Here is a 16,747-nt window from a genome sequence, read left to right as displayed (position 1 = left end):
GCCATCGCTAATGCTCCACATGAGCCTCCTCCCTCTCTACTTCATCTCACCCTATCAGCATATCCTTCTATTTCTTTCTCCCTCATGTGCTTATCTCGCTTCCCCTTAAATGCATCTATACTGTTTGCCTTGTCCTTGTGAATTTTTCATGCGGCCTCTCTAATGCCTCTTTTTATAATATGGAGACCAGAACTGTGCACATTACTCCAAGTGTGTTCTAACCAAGGTTCGATACAAGTTTCAAATTATTTCTCTGCTTTTCAGTTCTATCCCTCTTGTAATAAACTCCAGTGCTTGTTTTGCAAAGGGCCGCGAGTTTGTTGGTAAGGAGCTGTCTGGACGTTAAAATCATGTGTCTCGGAGGGCGTCGTTGGGGACCCATGGGAATGGCCTACGGCCCAGGCCAAGGAGCTGCAAAGGGAATCCCAGTGGGCGGAGAGGAGGTGGGGGGTGGTGGTGGTGGGGAGAAGCCCAGGGGGCAGGGGAGTCCCGCGGTTTCGTTGTGGGGCCCAGGAGGAGCCAATCCTGCTGCTCCTGGCCCACAAAGAGACAAAAAAAAATAATATTTAAAAACTCACCTTGTTGGGCCTCTTTTGGCTCTGGCTGCTGTTCCCAGTTGGTTTAACCTGGCAGAGGGGTCACCACTGCTCCCCACTGCTCAGACTTTAGATTAAAATAGCAGCTAGGGCCCCGATGACATCAACAGAACCTGATCTGAAAATTTAAGGAGAACTCTGCCAGTTTTAGGTGCGGGTGTTTTGCGGCCACCTGCAATTTAAAATTGCAGTCAGTCAGATCGGGGCGGGAAACGCAAGTGGGTAAGTCCCTCCCACTCCAATTTTAACTGCCCCCTGTCCCCCCACGATGAGTTAGAGTACAAGATGGTGCAGTGAATCATGATTCCAACACAAATGCAGAGAGGAGGAAGACCACGAAGGGCAGCATGTTTGAAGCTTAGAAGAAACATAAGAGTGAAACTGAGGGAAGCCGCAATGGAGGGGAGAGAAAGATCACTTATCGGACAAAGATTTCCTTATAAGAACATAAGAAATAGGAGCAGGACTAGGCCATACGGCCCCTTGAACCATTCAATAAGATCATGACTGATCTTCGACCTCAACCCCACTTTCCTGCCCAATCCCCATATCCCTTGATTCCCCTACAGTCCAAAAATCTATCCATCTCAGCCTTGAATATACTCAACGACTCAGCATCCACAGCCCTCTGGGGTAGAGAATTCCAAAGATTCTTAACCCTCTGAGTGAAGAAATTCCTCCTCATCTCAGTCCTAAACGGCCGACCCCTTATCCTGTCCCCTAGTTCTAGACTCTCCAGCCAGGGGAAACAATCTCTCAGCATCTACCCTGTCATGCCCCCTCAGAATCTTATATGTTTCAATCATATCACCTCTCATTCTTCTAAACTCCAGAGAGTATAGGCCCATTCTACTCAACGTCTCTTCATAGGACAACCCTCTCATCCCAGGAATTAATCTAGTGAACCTTCGCTGCACCGTCTCTAAGGCAAGATTTCTTAGATAAGGAGACCAAAACTGTACACAGTATTCCAGGTGAGGTCTCATCAAAGCCCTGTACAATTTTAGTAAGACTTCCCTACTCTTGTACTCCAACCCCCTTGCAATAAAGGCGAACATGCCATTTGTCTTCCTAATTGCTTGTTGTACCTGCATACTAACTTTTTGTTTTTCTTGTACAAGGACACCCAAATCTCTCTGAACACCCACGTTTAATAGTTTCTCACCATTTGAAAAATATTCTATTTTTCTATTCTTCGTACCAAAGTGAATAACCTCACATTTCCCCACTTTATACTCCATCTGCCACCTTCTTGCCCACTCACTTAACCTGTCGATATCCCTTTGCAGACTCTTTGTGTCCTCCTCACAGCTTACTTTCCCACCTAGCTTTATATCGTCAGCAAACTTGGATACATTACACTCGGTCTCTTCATCTAAGTCATTAATATAGATTGTAAATATCTGAGGCCCAAGCATCGATCCTTGCGGCACCCCACTAGTTACAGCCTGCCAACCTGAGAATGACCCGTTTATCCCTACTCTCTGTTTTCTGTCCATTAACCAATCCTCTATCCATGCTAATATATTACCCCCAATCCCATGAGCCCTTACCTTGTGTAGCAACCTTTTTTGTGGCACCTCATCGAATGCCTTTTGAAAATCCAAATATATTAAATCCACTGGCTCTCCTTTATGTACCCTGCTAGATACATCCTCAAAAAACTCTAATAAATTTGTCAAGCACGATTTCCCTTTCATAAAATGTGTCAGCTGTGGCTCAGATGGTAGAACTCTCACCTCTGAGTTCGAAGGTTGTGGGTTCATGTCCCAACCGAGGAACCTGAGTACATAATCCAGGCAGACACTTCTGGTGCAGTACTGAGGCAGTGCTGCACTGTTGCAGGTGCCGTCTTTGGGATAGAACATTAAATCAATATCATCCGCCCTCTCAGGTGGACATAGCACTATTTTGAAGAAGAACAGGGGAGTTCTTCCTGGTGTCCTGGGCCAATATTTATCCCTCAACCAACAACACTAAAACAGATTATCTGGTCATTACCACACTGCTGTTTGTGGGAGCTTGCTGTGTGCAAATTGGCTGCTGTGTTTCCTACATTACAACAATGACTACCCTTTAAAAAAAATGTACTTCATTGTCCTGAGGTCGTGAACGGGGTGATATAAATGCAAGTCTTTTTCTCCTTGTCTGAGATTAGATCAGGAATGGCAAACTGTGTATTAGGGATAAGAAATCAAGGTTAGAATGCAGTGGATCCCATGTTCCTTGCACTCATTTGTGCTTCAACAGCATCGTGGAAACAATGCGTGTGAAGGAACAGTGTGGGCCTTCACATGAGAGTCTTTACAGGTGTTGAGAATGGACTTGTGCCCATTAAAAAGGGCGAAGAAACGAAGAATCAGGACTCGCGCTCCAAGGCACATTGCGCACATCTTGAGAACAGACTCGATTCTTTTACTAGCTACCACTCAGGTAAATATATTCAGATGCCACCAGAAACTTTAAAAAAAATTAAATAAAAGTATTGCTTTTTTTTTTGAAGCTGCTATTATATGTGCCAGGTTCATTTCACCCACATGTCTGGCTTGATTCATCTCCTCCTGGTAATAGCTGACATTCACAGCAGATAAAGAAATTGGTAAAAAGGAATTTCAATATATTTCCTGCTGTTGAGCGTGCGCAGCCAGGAGAACATATTGGGTGTAATATTGTCATTTCAATGTCACTTTTATAAGAAAATTGTCAGGGGGTTAAGATACCTGCTTCCGTCTTTGAAATCTCATTTAATAACACGACGGTTGCGACAGTAAAAATGGCTCATGGACGATCGGAGGGAACCAAATGGCAAATGCCATTATTTGCAACGCTGCCATTACAGTGTATAATGGAAGCAATTTATTAAAAATATAACATCATATCAGCCTAGCAGAAGCGAAGTTATTATTCAGTGCGGCTCTGACAAGCCCGTCTACACTCGTTTCATTTGTGGCTGCGGCCTCTGACCTACGACGTTCCTTTGTAAAGAATTCGGTCATGTCTACACCAGCTGAGTGCTACAGCGATACAGACAGCAACAGACTCCTAACACAGCCACTTACCTCCACTAACTAATCTCACATCAGACCATCGCTGTCTCAAGCGGGGATTGCATTGTAAGAATTAAGAAAACGCAATATTCCAGTAAAAAAAAAACATTCTCCACATTACATGTTTAGAAAACAGCTGCTGAACAGCTGGTCAGTTTACTGGCCAGAACTCCTACTGGGAGTATGGCAATAATTGATGCATATTTTACTTAGCTATTAAGAGGCAACTGAAGGAGTTATTATTTTAAATCAAGCTCTAATAAATTGCTGGTAACATTGGGCTTCATGTTTTTGTACTCCTTCGTTGTGTGGAATGTTAACTATTTTAGGACTATTTGTGTACCGGAACGAAGCAAGCAACAATGCTTGAGGGGCCATTTTAACCCTGCACACCCAGCAGAAACCATCAAGGCCCTGCTGTCCCAGAACGGGTTCTGGATTTTAACCTTCTCTTCTGAGCAGGCGAGAGGGGCACCCACTGGGCGGGGACGCAATGTCGGGTGGCAGGAGGCCGCCGCTGGGGAACGAAGGAACGGTCCCCCCGCACTCAGGGAATAGACTCAACTATTCCAATGCTCTCCTGGCCCGCCTCCATTCTCCACCCTCCATATACTTGAGCTCATCCAAAACTCTGCTGCCCGTATCCTAACTCACACCAAGTCCCGTTCACCCATCACCCCCTGCACTCGCTGACCTACATTGGCTCCCGGTCCAGCAACGCCTCGATTTTAAAATCCTCATCCTTGTTTTCAAATCCCTCCATGGCCTCGCCCCTCCCAATTTCTGTAACCTCTTCCAGACCTACAACCCTCCGAGATCTCTGCGCTCCTCCAATTCTGGCCTCTTGTGCATCCCCGATTTTCATCACTCCACCATTGGCGGCCGTGCCTTCAGCTGTCTAGGCCCTAAGCACTGGAATTCCCTCCCTAAACCCCTCCACCTATTTACCTCTCTCTCCTCCTTTAAGATGCCCCTTAAAACCTACTTCTTTGGCCAACCTGTCCTAATATCTCCTTAAGTGGTTCGGTGTCAAATTGTGTTTGATAATTGCTCCTGTGAAGCGCCTTGGGATGTTTTACTATCTTAAAGGCGCAGTATAAATGCAAGTTGTTGTTGTTGTTGTTGTTTGGGAGGGAAATCGGGAATACCTCGCGGCCGGAGCAGAAACCCAGGGCACAGGAGGCCTAAACTTTCCTTGTGAAAGAAAAAGAAAGAACTCTCATTAATATAGCACCTTCATCGACCTCAGGCCGTCGTAATGTGCTTCACAGCCAATGGAATACTTTTTTGAAGTGTAGTCACTGTTGTCATACAGGAAACACGGCAACCAATTTGTGCACAGCAAGGTCCCACAAACAGCAATGAGATAATGACCAGATAACCTGTCTTTAGTGATGTTGGTTGAAGGGTAAATATTGGTCGGGACACCGGGGAGAACTCCCCCGCTCTTCTTCGAAATAGTGCCATGGGACTTTTTTGCATCCACCTGACAGGGCAGATGGGGCCTCAGTTTAACGTCTCATCTGAAAGATGGCACCTACGACAGTGCAGCACTCCCTCAGTACTGCTCGGGAGTGTCAGCCTAGACTTTATGTTCAAGTTTCTGGAGTAGGACTTAAACCCACAACTTTCTGATTCAAAGGCAAGACCGCTGCCAATTGAACCATTGCTGACACCATAGATAATAGCAAATCGGCAGCCCATGTTACATCTCTCCCGCTATTGTCTGCGACATCCCTGCTTCGTTCACAGATGAACAGTTTGCCAGCATTCACTGTTTGAGCTTATAAGTGGACACCAAAACCCAAGGAGCTGTAACCCAACTGATTCACTGCCCTCAGGAAAGGGAGGTTAAGGGGAGATTTAATAGAGGTGTTCAAAATTATGAAGGGTTTTGATAGAGTAAATAAGGAGAAACCGTTTCCACTGGTAGGAGGGTCGGTAACCAGAGGACACAGATTTACAGTAATTGGCAAACGAACCAGAGGGGAGATGAGGAGAATTTTTTTTACGCAGTGAGTTGTTATGATCTAGAATGCGCTGCCTGAAAGGGCAGTGGAAGCAGATTCAATAGTAACTTTCAAAAGGGGAATTGGATAAATACTTGAAAAGGTGAAACTTGCAGGGCTAAGGGGAAAGAGCAGGGGAATGGGACTAATTGGATAGCTCTTTCAAAGAGCCGGGACAGGCACGATGGGCCGAATGGCCTCCTTCAGTGCTGTATGATTCTATGATCATTGGTGCTCACAATTTCTTGCTCTACTTGTTGAAATTCATCATTCAAATTTGAGAGAAAATCTATTTTGCCAATGTTTTATGAAAGAAACACGATTCGTATTTGAAAGCTGGAAAGGTCAAAGGGCGATTAAGGAAAATGACCAAAGAAATTTCCACGCTGTGCCATCATGAGGGGAGGTGAATGAGGCTAAATGGAGGTAAGGAGTTCAGGCAGAGAGAGGGAGAAAGCCTCACATACTTCCTGATAGCCCCACGCAAAACATTAGACTGTGCTGTGTAATGGAAAAAGAGCTAGAGAATGGAAAGGGAGGAAACATAAATATTTTAGCCCCTCTACAACATTCTTCAGCAATTCCAAACAACTATTATTTCCAGGCTTTAGTCAGATTAACACATTCACAAATATGAGAAAATATTGATAAAAAACTCCGGCAGAATGCTGGTAAATAAAGATTTCAACATTTCCAATTTTGCGCCCCGTTATTTGAGGCAGCCTAAAGTGTGCTTTATAGCAATTGCACACTTGTAAAATTGTTAGCAATTTATTTTCAGTGAGGACTAACAATACAATCAATGTTAAATTTTGCTTTACACCAGCAGAGGCCAGTTTCATAGAGTCCTACAGCGCAGAAGGAGGCCATTCAGCCTTACGTGCCTGTGCTAGCTATATGAAACAGGTACCAATTAGTCCCTCTCCCCTGATTTTTCCCCATAGCCCTGCAAATTTTTTCCTTTTTAAGTATATATTCAATTTCCTTTTGAAACATAGAAACAGAAAATAGGAGCAGGAGTAGGTCATTCGGCTCTTCGAGCCTGCTCCGCCATTCAACATGATCATGGCTGGTCCTTTATCTCAATACCATATTCCCACTCTCTCCCCATACCTATTGATGCCTTTTGTGTCTAGAAATCTATCGAGCTCCTTCTCAAATATATTCAGTGACTTGGCCTCCACACCCTTCTGTGGTAGAGAATTCCTCAGGTTCACCACCCTCTGAGTGAAGAAATTTCTCCTCATCTCAGTCCTAAATGTCCTGAGACTGTGACCCCTTGTTCTGGACCCCCCCAGCCAGGGGAAACATCCTCCCTGTATCCAGTCTGTCTAGCCCTGTCAGAATTTTATATGTTTCAATGAGATCCCCTCTCATTCTTCTAAACTTGAGTGAATACAGGCCGAGTCGACCCAATCTCTCCTCATACGACAGTCCTGCCATCCCAGGAATCAGTCTGGTGAACCTTCGTGCACTCCCACTATGGCAAGTATATCCTTTCTTAGGTAAGGAGACCAAAACTGCACACAATACTCCAGGTGTGGTCTCACCAAGGACCTGTATAACTGCAGTAAGACATCCTTGCTCCTGTACTCAAATCCTCTTGCAATGAAGACCAACATACCATTTGCCTTCCTAACTGCTTGCTGCACCTGCATGTTTGCCTTCAGTGACTGGTGTACAAGAACACCCAGGTCCCTTTGTACATCAACATTTCCCAATCTATCACCATTTAAATAATACTCTGCATTTCTGTTTTTCCTTCCGAAGTGGATAACTTCACATTTATCCACATTATACTGCATCTGCCATGTATTTGCCCACTCACTCAACTTATCTAAATTGCCTTGAAGCCTCTTTGCATCCTCCTCACAACTCACAATCTCACCTAGTTTTGTGTCATCAGCAAACTTGGAAATATTACATTTGGTTCCCTCATCCAAATCATTGATATAAATTGTGAATAGTTGGGGTCCAAGCACTGATCCCTGTGGTACCCCACTAGTCACTGCCTGCCACCCCGAAAAAGACCCATTTATTCCTACTCTCTGTTTCCTGTCTGTTAATCAATTTTCAATCCATGCCAGTATATTCCCCCCAATCCCATGTGCTTTAATTTTGCACACTAACCTCTTATGTGGGACTTTATCAAAGGCCTTCTGAAAATCCAAATAAACCACATCCACCGGTTCTCCCTTATCTATTCTACCAGTTAAACCCCCTATTGAATCTATTACTATTGAATCTGCTTCCACCACCCTTTCAGGCAGTGCATTCCAGATCATAACAACTCGCTGCGTAAAAAAAATTTGCCTCATCTCCCCTCTGGCTTTTTTTACCAATCATCTTTTTTACCAATCTGTACCCTTTGGTTACCGACCCTCCTGCCAGTGGAAACAGTTTTTCCCTATCTACTCTATCAAAGCCCGTCATAATTTTGAACCCTCTATTAAATCTCCCCATAACCTTCTCTGTTCTAAGGAGAACAACCCCAGCTTCTCCAGTCTCTCCACATAACTGAAGTCCCTCATCCCTGGTCCCATTCTAGTAAATCTCCTCTGCAGGCCTTGACATCCTCCCTAAAGTGCGGTGCCCAGAATTGGACACAATCCTCCAGCTGAGGTCTAAGTAGTGTTTTAGAAAGGTTTAGCATAACTTCCTTGCTTTTGTACTCCATGCCTCTATTGATAAAGCCCAGGATCCCATATGCTTTATTTAACAGCTTTATCAACTTGTCCTGCCACCTTCAAAGGTTTGTGTATAGAAACAGAAGGGACAGTTTGCAAAGGTGTGGTGATAAAGAGGTTAATAATTCTCAGATAAAGTTTCCATCTCCTGAAACAGGATGACTTGACTTGCTGCGAATTGTCATTAGCGTGTTGTGGGAGTTACCGTGGTTCCTGTCCATTAAGTGCCATTCTGAAACATTCATCAAATAGTCCTTTGCAATGTGTCATGCAAACCAACGCAGCGATGTCCATGAGACTTGCTATAGTGAATTGTGATGTGATACATCATTCCATGTCTGTCTGTTCTGGCGACACTCTGGTGCTGTGTCGATCCATAGTTTATGTAGGTGGTTTGGAAATTGCAATGTGAACATATAATCCCTTTCGATGATCTTTCTCTGCTTTCCCATATCCCCCACACGTATTATTTCATCAATTTATATGTAACTTTAAAAATATATATCGTCAATTCTACTCAAATGTGTAACTGATAAGCAAATACTTCTGTTAATGGAGAAAAGAAATTGAAAATAATAAATCATTTTCTTTCTTTGATCATTCCATTAATTCCTAATACCTGATTATTATTTGTTGTAAATTCATGTTGAAGTAGGATTCTTAGCAAACATTACATTTTCCATTTTAGCGTCTTAGAAGTATCATAGTATCGTAGTAGGTACAGCACAAAAGGAGGCCATTCGGCCCATCGTGCCTGCGCCAGCTCTTTGAAAGAGCTATCCAATTAGTCCCACTCCCCTGCTCTTTCCCCATAGCCCTGTCATTTTTTTCTTTTCAAGTATTTAGCCAATTCCCTTTTGAAAGTTACTATTCAATCTGCTTCAACCACCCTTTCAGACAGTGGATTCCTGATCATTACAATTCGCTGTGTAAAAAAATGTTTCCTCATGTCGCCTCTGGCTCTTTTACTGATCACTTTAAATCTGTGTCCTCTGGTTACCGACCCTTCTGCCACTGGAAACAATTTCTCCTTATTTACTCTGTCAATACCGTTCATGATTTTGAACACATCTATTAAACCTTCTTTGTTCTAAGGAGAACAACTCCAGCTTCTCCAGTCTCTCCACACAACCGAAGTCGCTCATCCCTGGCACCATTCTAGTAAATCTCTTCTGCACCCTCTCCAAGGCCTTGACATCCTTCCTAAAGTGTGGTGCCCAGAATTGAACACAATACTCCAGCTGAGGCCTAACCAGTGTTTTATAAAGGTTTAGCATAACTTCCTTGCTTTTGTACTCTATGCCTCTATTAATAAAGTCCAGGGTCCCATATGCTATTTTAACAGCCTTCTCAACTTGTCCTGCCACCTTCAAAGATTTGTGTATGTGCACTCCCTTTTAAAATTGTACCATTTAGTTTATATTGCCTCTCCTCATTCTTGCTATCAAAATGTATCACTTCACACTTCTCTGGTTAAATTTCATCTGCTATGTGTCTGCCCATTTCACCAGTCTGTCTATGTCCCCCTGAAGTCCGTTACTATCCTCCACATTGTTTACTAGTTTTATGTCATCTGCAAACTTTGAAATTATACCCTCTATACCCAAGTCCAGCTGATTAATATATATCAAAAAGAGCAGTGGTCCTAGTACCGACTCCTGGGGAACACCACTGTGTACTTCCCTCCAGTCTGAAAAATAACCATTTTTTTTATTCATTCATGGGATGTGGGCGTCGCTGGCGAGGCCGGCATTTATTGCCCATCCCTAATTGCCCTTGAGAAGGTGGTGGTGAGCCGCCTTCTTGAACCGCTGCAGTCCGTGTGGTGAAGGTTCTCCCACAGTGCTGTTAGGAAGGGAGTTCCAGGATTTTGACCCAGCGACGATGAAGGAACGGCGATATATTTCCAAGTCGGGATGGTGTGTGACTTGGAGGGGAACGTGCAGGTGGTGTTGTTCCCATGTGCCTGCTGCTCTTGTCCTTCTAGGTGGGAGAGGTCGCGGGTTTGGGAGGTGCTGTCGAAGAAGCCTTGGCGAGTTGCTGCAGTGCATCCTGTGGATGGTGCACACTGCAGCCACTACTCGCTATTACTCCCTGATCCCTGCCCCTTAGCCAATTTTGTATCCACCCTGCCACTGTCCCTTTAATTCCATGGGCTTTAATTTTGCTAACAAGTCTATTATGTGGTACTTTATCAAATGCCTTTTGAAAGTCCATATCCACAACATCAACCGCACTACCCTCATCAACCCTCTCCGTTACTTCATCAAAGAACTCAATCAAGTTAGTCAAATACAGTTTTCCTTTAACAAATCTATGCTGACTTTCATTTATTAGCCCATTCTTTTCTAAGTGCCAATTAACTTTGTCCCGGATTATTGTCTCTAAAAGTTTCCCCACCACCGACATTAGGCTGACTGGTCTGTAATTGCCCGGTTTATCCCTCTCCCCTTTTTTGAACAGGGGTGTAACATTTGCAATCCTCCAGTCCTCTGGCACCATCCCCATATCTGAGGAGGATTGGAAGATTGTGGCCAGAGCCTCTGCAATTTCCAACCTTATTTCCCTCAATATCCTGGGATGCATCCCATCCGAACCAGGCGACTTTTCTACTTTGAGTACTGCCAATCTTTTAAGTACCTCCTCTTTATCTATTTTTATCCTATCCAATATCACTACTACCTCCTCCTTTACCGCTACAATGGCAGCATCCTCTTTTTAGTGAAGACTGATGTGAAATATTCATTTAGTGCCTCAGCCAGGCCCTCTGCCTCCACAAGAAAATTGCCTTTTTTGTCCCGAATCAGTCCCACCCTTCCTTTGACTACCCTTTTACTATTTATATGTTTATAAAAGACTTTGGGTTTCCTTTTATGTTAGCCACTAATCTATTCTCTTACTCTCTCTTTGCCCCTCTTTTTCCCTTTTTTAGATCTCCTCTGTACTTTCTGGTAGCTTGGTTTATAATATAGATTCAAGGTAAAAGGCGGGAGGTTTAGAGGGGATTTGAGAAAGAACTTTTTCACCCAGAGGGTGGTTGGAGTCTGGAACTCACTGCCTGAGAGGGTTGTGGAGGCAGGAACCCTCACAACATTCAAGAAGGATTTGGATGAGCACTTGAAATGCCATAGCATACAAGGCTACGGACCAAATGCTGGAATATGGGATTAGATTAGACTGGGCTTGATGGCCGGCGCGGACACGATGGGCCGAAGGGCCTCTATCCGTGCTGTATAACTCTATGACTCTATGATTCTATAACTTTATTATGAACCTTACATTTGTCATAAGTCCCTTTTTTCTGTTTCATTTTAATCTCTATATCTTTAGTCATCCAGGGAGCTCTAGCTTTGGATGCCCTTCCTTTCCCTCTCGTAGGGATGTGTCTCCTTTGTACCTGAACCAACTCCTCCTTGAGGGTCTCCCATTGTTCAATTATTGTTTTGCCTACCAATTTTTGATTCTAATCCACCAGGGCAAGATCCCTTTTTAACTCACTGAAATTAAGCATTTTTTTAACGCTTGATCGTTCCTTGTGCTTTTCCATAACTATTCTAAACCTAATGATATTATGATCACTGTTCCCCAAATGCTTCCCCACTGAAACATGCTCCACTTGCCCCACTTCATCCCCCAGAACTAGATCCAGCACTGTTTCCTTCCTCATTGGGCTGGAAACACACTGATCAAGAAAGTTCTCTTGTACACATTTCAGGAATTCCTCACCCTCTTTACCGTGTTACTAACTGCTCCAATTCTGGCCTCTTGTGCACCTCCCCCTCCCCCCCGCCCCGATTTTCTTCGCTCCACCATTGGCAGCCATGCCTTCAGCTGCCTAGACCCTAAGCTCTGGAATTCCCTCCCTAAACCTCTCCAGCTCTCTACCGCACTCTCCTCCTTTAAGACGCTCCTTAAAACCTACCTCCTTGATCACCTGTCCTAATATCTTCTTACGTGGCTCGGTGTCAAATTTTGTTTGATAATCGCTCCTGTGGAGCGCCTTGGAATGTTTTACTGTCTTAAAGGCGCTATATAAATCCAAGTTGTTGTTGTTGTGTAGGAGATGGCTGCGGGCAATGGCAGCTAAACGGTTAAACAACCGGCTGGCATTCATTGCCTGGATTCATGCACGAAGAGCGGCTGAGTGAGCAAGGTGTTCCAGGCCGCCAATACCTTGACGTGAGGAGTGGAGGGGAAAAGACCAATTAATTAATCATGTTAGCAGGTCAGAAATAAGCCTGTGAACGTTACAAATAACTTAGGTCTTACTCGCATTGGTGAAAAATATTGCAAAATTGGTTTGGAGGGGAGTGAATAGTTTTTCAGAGAGAGAGATCTGGTGCTGGCCCTCTCAAATTTTTACATCAAGATAATATATTCCATGCAAAGAGACCCTCTCACTGCTTTGGTTGAAACTTCTCAAATTACCAATGCAGTTTTGTAGTCAAAGAAAATGGGCAGGTCTGTCAGTAATGTCTTAATAATGTTAAAAGCACTACCAGGAACAAATCTCCTACAAAACAGACAAGAATGGCAATGCTGTGAAATTCCGGGGACAAGATGATTCCTTTAAATCTTTGAGATGTAAAAGATTTAAGAATAGTAAAACATGATAATCAATAGACGGTGCATTTCAAAGTTAATTATTTGTCTGACACAGATGTCAAATGAAATTTTTACACATGTGACATATTCCGACCCGGAATTGACAGTCCTCCTTCACATTCTCCACTAACACATAACGTAGTAACTGAGCAGACCATCTCAAGTGTCTGCATGTTCATTGTCAGGTCAGCATCCACAGAGTTCAGTGCTGACTTGCTGACAGTTGCCACCGCTCTCATCAGTAGATGTTGGACCCTCCGGTCTCCCCAGGCCACCAGCCCCTGGGGGGGAGGGTAAGGAATACCGACAAAGATCCTGTCAGTGCGTTCAAAGGTGGGGATGAATCAGCTGCCGAGTATCCCACCATCACTTCAGCACATCATCGTCAAGAGGAAATGTGCAGGAATAGCACTGCAGCCAGAAATCTGGAAATAAAATGGTCCATGTTTAATCTTTAATTTCCAGATAATTTCCTTGGACTGCAGGTGACGGGGGTCACCCAGTTTGATGTCGCCAAGGACTAACTATTATCTAGACTGGTGCTTAAGGAACATAGGAACAGGAGGAGGCCATTCAGCCCCTCGAGCCTGTTCTGCCATTCAATTAGACCATGGCTGATCTGTATCTTAACTCCATCTACTTACCTTGATTCCATAACCATAAATACCCTTACCGAACAAAAATCTATCAATCTCAGTTTTGAAATTGACCCCCAGCCTCAACAGCTTTTTGGGGGAGAGAGTTCCAGATTTCCACCACCCTTTGTGTGATGAAGTGCTTCCTGACATCACCCCTGAACGGCCTAGCACTGGACCCAGCCTCTTGTCCTGGACTCCCCCACCAGAGGAAATAGTTTCTCTCTATCTACCCTATCAAATCCTTTGATCATCTGAAACAACTCAATTAGATCATCCCTTAATCTTCTACACTCAAGGGAATACAAGCCTCGTCTATGCAACCTGTCCTCATAATTTAACCCTTTTAACTCCAGTATCGGCAGTTTAAATGGGCATGAATTATTGCTTTCAGAAGAGATGGGGAGAGAAGTACAAATGTCATTTTATGAATTGTTTTGTATGAACGTTATTGGCTTGATTAAAAACTTCTAGCCTCAACTTTCACCTTTTTTCACATTTTTTTTATAATTGTAGTATACTTTGTCAGTGATCCTCTGATGTCCTCCAGTGAACCACATGGTTTCAGTAATGCCTCACTTTAGGATTCCTGTTGTTCACCTTTTAACGTGACTCAGAGTCCCAGTCCGGGAACGCCTCGATTTTAAAATTCTCATCCTTGTTTTCAAATCCCTCCATGGCCTCGCTTCTCCCTATCTCTGTAACCTCCTCCAGCCCTGCAGCCCTCCCAGATCTCTGTGTTCTTCCAACTCTGGCCTCTTGCGCATTCCCAATTTTCATCGCTCCACCATTGGCAGCCGCGCCTTCAGCTGCCTCGGCCCCAAGCTCTGGAATCCCCTCCCGAAGCCTCTCCGCCTCTCTTCCTCTCTCTCCTCCTTTAAGATGCTCCTCAAAACCTATCTCTTTGACCAAGCTTTTGATCAACCGTCCTAATATCTCCTAATGTGGCTCGGTGTCAAATTTTGTTTAATAATCGCTGCTATGAAGCACCTTGGGACGTTTTACTACATTAAAGGCGCTATATAAATGCAAATTGTTGTTGTTGTTGTTGGTGTTAAGTTAAGGCATCAAGGGGTATGGGGAGAGTGCGGGAATATAGAGGATCAGCCATGATCATAATGAATGGTGGAGCGGGCTCAAAGGGCCGAATGGTCTACTCCTGCTCCTATTTTCTATGTTTCTATGTTTCTGGAGAGTTTCAGCAATTGACCTGTGTGAGCACTGTGCCATGTGTCCGGTCACTCACCGAGGTTCATTCAATGCAGAAAATCACTTCTCGTCCCATTAATTTGAAGATGCTATTTGGATTTATAACATGTGATGTGTGAGTAATTGGCCCAAAACAGAAGCAGATCCCTGAAACCCCAGGGAGTAAAGGAGTTCTCCCTCTGCTTTTATTAAAAGCACATTTGAACTGATCGAGGCTGTGGTGATAGATATGCTGGAGTTTACGTTTGGGCAATGATGAAAACAGGCAACCGATGCTGTTATGAAAGTTACAATACTCTAAGCAATATAAAGTCTTCGAACAAAATCTCATTTACTTGACCTGGACCTGTTCTGCTACCGATGTGGATAAAAATTAAAATCAATCGCTTTAGCCTGATGGGTATGGTAGCATAGTGGTTATGTTGTTGGACTAATAATCCAGAGTCCTGAGTTCAAATCTTGCTATGGTAGCTAGGAGAATTTAAATTGAATTAATTAAATAAAATCTGGAATAAAAAAAAACTAGTATCATTAATGTTGGCCATGAAACTGCCAGATTGTTGTAAAAACCCATCTGGTTCACTAATGCCCTTTAGGGAAGGAAGCCTGCCGTCCTTACCTGGTCTGGCCTATATGTGACTCCAGACCCAGTGGAGGTCAATGCGGTTGATTCTTAATTGCCCTCTGCTACTCAGTTGTTCAAGGCAGCTCACCACCACCTTCTCAAGGGCAATTAGGGATGGGCAATAAGTGCTGGCCTTGCCAATGATGCCCACATCTAATGAACAAATAAAAAAAAGCCTGAAGACGTGATTATTGGGGTTTTACGTGATATGTTCGGGATTTGCTAACAACCAACTGGGCCCTCTACTGCTGCCTGGATAATGAAGAATGGGATATTTCACATAACTCAGTTTAAGACCTGCCTGTGTATCGTACCAGTAACAGGGTCAGAACACCGATAGCCTTGACCTTTCACTGACATTCTCTGGCTGGGATGCTCAGCGGAACAGTCGGGAGAATGGCCAGAAATTCTTAGAAACGTTCCGATGAACTCCCATAGAAGTAACGACAGGAGATGGGAAGAACCCTGCTAGAAAATTCAGGATGTTTATCTGGCTGGGACGATGCGACGGACCCGACCTTGCTGGCCTTTAGTTAGACTTTTCTCTGCACCCTTCAGCTTGAAAATTGTTTGCGCTGCACCTCGCTGGAAGATGCGAGCTGATAACGGGAAGACGGGCGGGGGGCATCTGGGACCTTGGTGAGCGACGGGAACCAACAGCCTATCTCCTTAACAACAATTTATATCTACCCCATAATGTCACCTCATGGAAAAATCTCTAGCCTCTGCTCAGTTGCCACTATTGTGGCTGGGTGGTAAAGAGGGAGCCTGCAATCTGAAAGGGAACCTGGCCGGGGGTAGTAATGTGAGGTACTTTGTAGCATATTGTAAGTACCTGAGTAAACCTGCAGTGTGACCACAACTGATAATCATCAACAACAGCACTAAAAGTATCCAGTCAACAAGATGGTTCCATCTGAACCTACTTCAGTTATTTGGCGGGACGGGAGAAGTTGGGATTGTTCTCCTTAGAGCAGAGAAGGTTGAGAGGAAATTTAATAGAGGTGTTCAAAATCATGAATGGTTTTGATAGAGTAAATAAGGAGGAGCTGTTTCCAGTGGCAGGAGGGTCGGTAACCAGAGGACACAGTTTTAAGGTGATTGTTAAAAGAACCAGAGGGGAGATGCAGAGAAATTTTTCTTACGCGGCGAGTTGTGATGATCTGGAATTCACTGCCTGAAAGGGCGGTGGAAGCAGATTCAATAATAACTTTCAAAAGGGAATTGGATAAATACTTGAAGGAGAAAAAATTACAGGGCAATTGGGAAAAGAGCAGGGGAGTGGGATTAAATGGGATAGCTCTTTCAATGAGCCGGCACAGGTGCGATGGGCT

At 44.1% G+C, this 16,747-nt stretch overlaps 1 long non-coding RNA gene across 1 annotated transcript in view; it reads right to left on the bottom strand.

Moving 5' to 3' along the window:
* Positions 1 to 13,177: 13,177 nt before the first annotated feature.
* Positions 13,178 to 16,747, bottom strand: part of LOC137305903 (uncharacterized) — an 88,583-nt gene continuing 85,013 nt past the window's right edge. Inside the window, exon 3 of the long non-coding RNA XR_010958777.1 lies at positions 13,178 to 13,369. This is a non-coding gene — a long non-coding RNA (uncharacterized lncRNA). The remainder of the gene's footprint in view (positions 13,370 to 16,747) is intronic.

The sequence above is a fragment of the Heptranchias perlo genome, chromosome 3 (genome assembly GCF_035084215.1).
Source record: "Heptranchias perlo isolate sHepPer1 chromosome 3, sHepPer1.hap1, whole genome shotgun sequence".
Lineage (NCBI taxonomy): Eukaryota > Metazoa > Chordata > Chondrichthyes > Hexanchiformes > Hexanchidae > Heptranchias > Heptranchias perlo.
Note: the sequence above shows the minus strand (reverse complement) of the source record. Positions and strands in the feature narration are given on the sequence as shown.